Source organism: Photinus pyralis, unplaced genomic scaffold (genome assembly GCF_008802855.1).
Source record: "Photinus pyralis isolate 1611_PpyrPB1 unplaced genomic scaffold, Ppyr1.3 Ppyr1.4_LG3b, whole genome shotgun sequence".
Taxonomy (NCBI): Eukaryota; Metazoa; Arthropoda; class Insecta; order Coleoptera; family Lampyridae; genus Photinus; species Photinus pyralis.
The window spans coordinates 8386076-8392858 of record NW_022170510.1 but is presented as its reverse complement, the minus strand read 5'-3'; positions in this window follow the sequence as shown (position 1 = coordinate 8392858).

The window sequence follows — 6783 nt, the reverse complement described above, 5'->3', positions numbered from 1 at the left end:
AATACCCCAAAAATGTTCGGGAAAACATTTTTTTCTAGTAATTTAGTTTTGTAGATTTCAAAACGTCTCGTATTTTGTCATTTGGCCCTCTGAATGAAAAGTTATAGGCAAAAAACCAATTTCAAAAGAAATTCAAGGGGCTGTAACTTTCGATCTAGTGGCCCATTCTTCAAACTGTTGGAAGTTAAGGATTCTACAGGCCAAATTCTATCAAAAAATGTTTTTTTCCCGATAATCGACCGTTTCATAGCAATGTGGGGTTCGTCAAAGATCCGTAAATTTGTTGCTTGAGTTCACGTCCTTTATGTTTGATTTAAATTTTTATCTCTTTCTCTAATCTTAATGAAGCTTCTGGTCATCCCTTCATGCTTCATGACTCGAGATATCGGGGTATGTTATTTCAATCTCCGTTTACACTTTACATTCGAACTGCAAAAGTGCTTATAGAGTGTCAGATAAAATCCGTCAGTCACGCCAATAGCAGTAGAGGATCACTTTGATCATATAAATATCTATAAACCAAATTTTGTTCGCTAAAATTCCACACATTTAATCCTTTGATCAAAGCTTGCTTGTAATTTAATTTACTAACGGGCGATCAAAAATGAGTTGCTGTCGAGTCGCCTTTGGAAGTTCAAGTTAAATACGATTTCCCATGTAAACAAAAATTCCAAAGGTGACTCGAAAGCAACTCATTTTTGATCGCATTGTACTAACTTAACGTAGCATTTTTTCACAGAATTGTTTACGAGTGTATTTGGGTTTAACTTTGAACTGAATACAGGAGCCAGACAGTTGTCAATGTCATATAGCATCAAATTTTTACACTAATAATTTTCGGATGAAAAATTTTTACTACCGAACACTGTTAAGAGCTAATTCAGGTAGACAACAACGTATGAAGAATTTCTATTTCCTCCTACTTTTTATGGGAAACCACCGTTGCTTATCTCAGGAATCACAATACTGTATGAACTTGAGATACATATGCGAATTAACTAACAATTTATGTAAACTGTTTTTTCTTCACATGAAGTTCGTACGCGCATTACTTGAATAAGTCGACGGTTCTCTTGCACCGTGGGTAAATATAAGGGAGACAACTATTAATTACAATTTCCTTGTGAATAATCGCAATTGTATTGTAAAGTGCACGACACGAGAAACTGTTAAGAGAGGGAAGGTCTAATGTCAGTAACGTCTTTAGCGAAAACTTTTAATAAAGTAAAGTTTTTAGCAGACGGATCGTACCCTGTTCATGTCTTCAAAGCAGCACTTCTTTTACAAGTTTAGTTGTTACTCGAGTTCTTTAAACTATCAAAGTTAATGGGAATCCTGCTTTGAAATTATACTTTTGATTCCCTCTATTTAAGGCGTAGTTACGTAGCATACATACCCTCAAGTTGTAGGTAGATGCGACTCAAAATATCCAAGTATCGAAATAGCAAAATTATATAGTATATGAAAATTTATTTGCAGCAACATCCTTACCCTTAGTTATTCAATGCGTTAGGGTTACAAAATTATGCTTAATAAAAGTTCGTGACCTGCATACTTTTACGTTTCACTATGCAGGCTGTTTCACGCAAACCGTTACCTAAAAGTATTCAGTAGACTTCCATTAATAATTTAAATCTGAAAATTTGCTTACCAACATTATTTTGTAATGGTCTATCGAAAGAGAATATTATCGTGATCGTTTCACTTCCGGTTTTATCGGATGTGGATAGCAACTTTATTATTTTAAATAGTCGAGCACCCTATATTTTATTGCATTTTCGAAATCTACATGAATCACAATACTGTATGAACGTCGTTTGATACCTCATTTCCCGATACACAGCGTCAAGTTATTCAAAATTTTTCAAATTTTTTTACGTTTGGGTGCTTTTCTTTATAGACCGGGAGGCAGCGTACATAGTAACTAAACCATAAGCGACAAAAAATTCGACAATACAGGCTGAAAGTACGTTGAAAACTAATAATAAACTCACTCGTCTGCCAGTCGTAAGTGGCAGCATTAACTTGGGGCGGCGCTGAATAGGTGACTTCTTTAGGTGATCAACTAAATTACCAAACTATAAGGGTCACGGAAAAGATTTGTATCAAGAAATCCCATTTTTTCCATAGTTTTCAAATATGCTATGGCAGACGATTTCAAGTGCAACGTTGGTAGCGAAAGACGCCCTCCAATGTAGGGAAAAACACCCCTGAACTAAACCATGAGGACCGTATAAAAATTATACATAAAAAATTCCTCTTTTTGTCACTGCTTTAAAATATATCCTGGCAGACGATATTAAGTGTAGCTTTAATAGTGGCAGACGTCTTAGAAGTTAAAAAATTTAGATATAGTAAATCCCAGCGAGTGCGAGCCTGTGAGAGATAAGCGCGCGAGAGCACAACGAACAGAGATAGCTATAGATTTACCCACCGCTTGGAGTTACCAAGCCAATTAAATTAGGGAATATAATAAATTGTTTATTTCGCGATAAGATTGTCGGTATTTCTTGAATTCTTCTCAGACTGAGAAACAGAAAACTTGAAGAGAAAAGAAGATAGATCTTCAGCTCGTTCTAAACTATCCTCTGACTCCAGTTCCGTTGTCTCTATGCAACATTGATGGATCGATGATTAAAATCGACAAGTTTGTTTTGCTGAAACTTTTTCGGAAGTATGATTTCTTCAAGTGCTCCTAGTCCATCGCCAGTTGTAGATGTTGTTTTAATCGATGGATTATTTTTTTTGCATCTTTTAAAAGATCTCCGGTAAACCTTTGAGCGATTTTCTGAACACATCCTCGGCAAGATTTGTGCTGTGTCAGCGAGAGAAGTACATCTTACTTTTGACAGATAGTTACCCCTTCCATGAAGGACGCAGAACATGATCGTTGGGATCAAAATAAGGAAAGTTTACAATCCTACTCAATTTCTGTTTCCACTAAGAAGCAGCCTGCAAATTTCATAAAATCACTTCGCAATGATAGCTCAAAGCCTCTCTTATAGATTACTTATACCGTTCATAGGCAAAAAGACCTGTTGCGCTGTACTTGGAAGGAAAGTTGTGTTTGCCACATATGAAGATACAGGCTATAAATTTGTGACAAGGGAAGATGATGTGGTAAAAACTGAATTGTGCTGCAGCCACTAAGAGGCAGATTCTGGAATAATTGACCATCTTGGTAAACTACCAACAAGTAGCAAAGTCATTATTAGCGCTTCCGATATGGATATTGCTGTTATTGCTTTGGGAAATGTAAAATTGACGCCACCATCAAGGTATAGTTGGAAGTAGGTCTCTTTTCCAATAACCCGCAGAAATTCATAAATCTTCGAGAGATGTTCGTGAATTTGGGTGTTGATGTGTGTAACGCGCAGGGTAACGCGTTACCGGGTTCCCACGCATTTACCGGATGTATGACTTGTGTATGCATGGTCCTCATGGTTTAGTTGATCGCAATTTGGGTGAATGCCACCGAAAAATGTCTGAGTTTCTACAATCCGTTTGATTGAAGTGGATGGAACTATGTGAATCAGAAGTTTAGAATCAAATGGTTTGAAAGATCTCAGTAGTCAGTATCCTATCGCTATCTCTGTTGGTTATGCTCTCGCGCGCTTATCTCTCACACGCTCGCACTCGCTGGGATTTACTATACCTAAATTTTTTAACTTCTAAGACGTCTGCCACTATTAAAGCTACACTTAATATCGTCTGCCAGGATATATTTTAAAGCAGTGACAAAAAGAGGAATTTTTTATGTATAATTTTTATACGGTCCTCATGGTTTAGTTCAGGGGTGTTTTTCCCTACATTGGAGGGCGTCTTATAGTTTGGTAATTTAGTTGATCACCTAAAGAAGTCACCTATTCAGCGCCGCCCCAAGGTAATGCTGCCACTTACGACTGGCAGACGAGTGATTTTATTATTAGTTTTCAACGTACTTTCAGCCTGTATTGTCGAATTTTTTGTCGCCTATGGTTTAGTTACTATATTTTATTTATAGGTACGCTGCCTCCCGGTCTATTAGGGCTCTGTACATATGACTCCGTTGACTTGAATTTCAAAAAATCAACAATACAGACTTGATGCTACATAAAACTTTTAACTAATTTTCGTAATTCTCGTGTAATAACTATGTTAGTTATAAGAATGAGCCACTACACTATCATGGGGTAGTGCGTCCACCACATAAGTAGCTGGAGGATCTATAGGGTACAAGAGATATGTGGTAAACCTTTTTCATCAAAATTAATAAGCTTTACGAGTCATAACATTTCCTCCTGTTATAATTACATAAAACATAAGAGACCTTTAACTTCGTGCAGATTTCCTGTGATTTTAATTGAGGCTTTTTATTGCAAATTTTGGGCTTCATTTGCGGAATTGCCTACCTTTTTACGACTGTATAAAATTTATTACCGATGTTAATTAAGAACAGTAATTTTCTACTTTGTCGTAATAATTACGAGTGTTTAAGTCGAGCCTGAGGAAGCTTAACCTGATTTATTTATTCTCATACACGCAAACTACACTTGACATAGATTGATTGTTTAGTTCAAATAAGAGGTGTAGTAATTAATGTAGTTATTAATCTCCGTACTTCCTACAAGATTTATGCAAATCACAAATTTAAATTGTGATAATTGCACCAGAAAGGGGTATACATGAAAATCGTTGGTAAAAGCATCATCAAGCCGTTTTTCGTGTGGGTAATATTACATAAAGAAAGCGGCAATTTCAAATTTTTATAAATTGGATTTACGTGTTTTGCACACTAGGTACATGTAATTTAACAATGGTTCCGTATCTTTAACACGAGCCATATTTTCACGGTAGGTTTTTTGAATTAACTGTAACTGTATATGGCATGTTACACGGCTTTATATGCTGTTACACAATTTCGTTATAACAAAGCTTACATCCCCTTAAATGCTTTTGAAGTTTACTTCTTGTTGTAGAATGTATGTAATGGGCAGTAGTGACCAACAGCGTCCTTGTATATAAATTAGAGACTGAGAGAATATGGCAAAAATCGATTATCCATTTATTAGTGCACTAACGTTTCTGATGTGTTGTCCTGTATAACAAATTGCTAATTTAAATTTTAAGGTGGAAATGTTACAGCTCTTAATTTAAATACGCCCGCCCGGTTTATATGCAAAATTCCGTAAACCCTGGGCAGCTACATTTATTATCTACCTACCACCGCGGTCATAATACAATAAGCGTGATCTTTAGGGTTAACCGCCAACAAAGTAAATCAACTTTGTATCGACAGGGTCGGAATTCCAAACATATTATGACCACAAAGAAAGATAAATTGCTTTATAACGCGGCAATAATAATGTTGAAAAGATACATCGAAAACGTTTCATATTCTACTTACTTTTTAGCTACTATACAAATTGATGGAGACGATGATAAACGCTAAATTTCGTCGGAATGTTTCACTTGTTTTGTTGCCTTTTCAAAAATATACAATAAGATCTTTAGGAGGGTTGTTTATTTTGTCGAAAGTTTCTATCGCTTTTGTTTCGTTACTACATTGTACTCGCAACTCTTGTTTTGTTTTAAAATTGTAAAAAATTAATCGTTAAAATGAATAGCACCGGCGTTAAAGACGATCTTGTGATCTTGGGTCTTCTGTTTTCGGGTTGAACTTGTGTAGTCGGTACTCACTCTGAGTAATTTTTTTCTGTTTCAGAACAGGGAAGTCAAACGATGAATTTAGCTTCATCGTCACAATCTAAAACATTTCAACAATTTCTTTGCATCAATTATGAAATTATAAATAAAGACTGTTTACTTACTGCTTACTTTTTTAAACCCGGAACCCCTATAACGTGGAATTCAAGATGACGGATCCCCCAGGGCCCTCGCCATGGTGGGTATGGGGGGGAGTACATCTCCTATACAACCCCTTATTTCTGTAGATCTTCTTGGGGAATATGCGTGTTGGTTAGGGCGCAGAGGAAACCGTATCCCTTATGTATCTATCGCACAGTCTTTCAAGTGTCTTAAGAAGAAAAGACATAAAACTGATTGGTCGGTATGCTTTAGGTGTAATCACCTTTGCCAGGTTTCTACGCCCCAAAATTAATAAGAATTGTCTTATAGAATGGGCCCTGTAGAATCCATAATTTCAAACAGTTCGAAGATTGGGCTACTAGTTCAAAAGTTACAGCCCCTTGAATTTTCTTTCGAAATTGGTTTCTAGTCTATAACTTTTGATTGAGAAGTCTAATCGAAAAAGTACGAATTGTTTTGGATTCTACGCACCAAAATTAATAAGAAAAAGTGTTTTCCCGAGAAATTTTGGTGTAGTCGATTTTTGGTAAAAAAGGAAGGTTATACACTGCCTTTTTTTGAGCCCGAAAAAAAAATTGTCTCAGATCGACCGGGAAAAAAAATTTTCTTATAGAATGGGCCCTGTAGAATCCATAATTTCAAACAGTTCGAAGATTGGGCTACTAGTTTAATAGTTACAGCCCCTTGAATTTTCTTTCGAAATTGGTTTCTAGTCTATAACTTTTGATTGAGAAGTCTGATCGAAAAAGTACGAATTGTTTTGGATTCTACGCACCAAAATTAATAAGAAAAAGTGTTTTCCCGAGAAATTTTGGTGTAGTCGATTTTTGGTAAAAAAGGAAGGTTATACACTGCCTTTTTTTGAGCCCCGAAGAAAAAATAGTCTCAGGTCAACCCGGAAAAAATTTTTTTTATAGAATGTGGCCTGTAGAATCCATAATTTCAAACAGTTCCAAGATTGGGCTACTAGTTCAA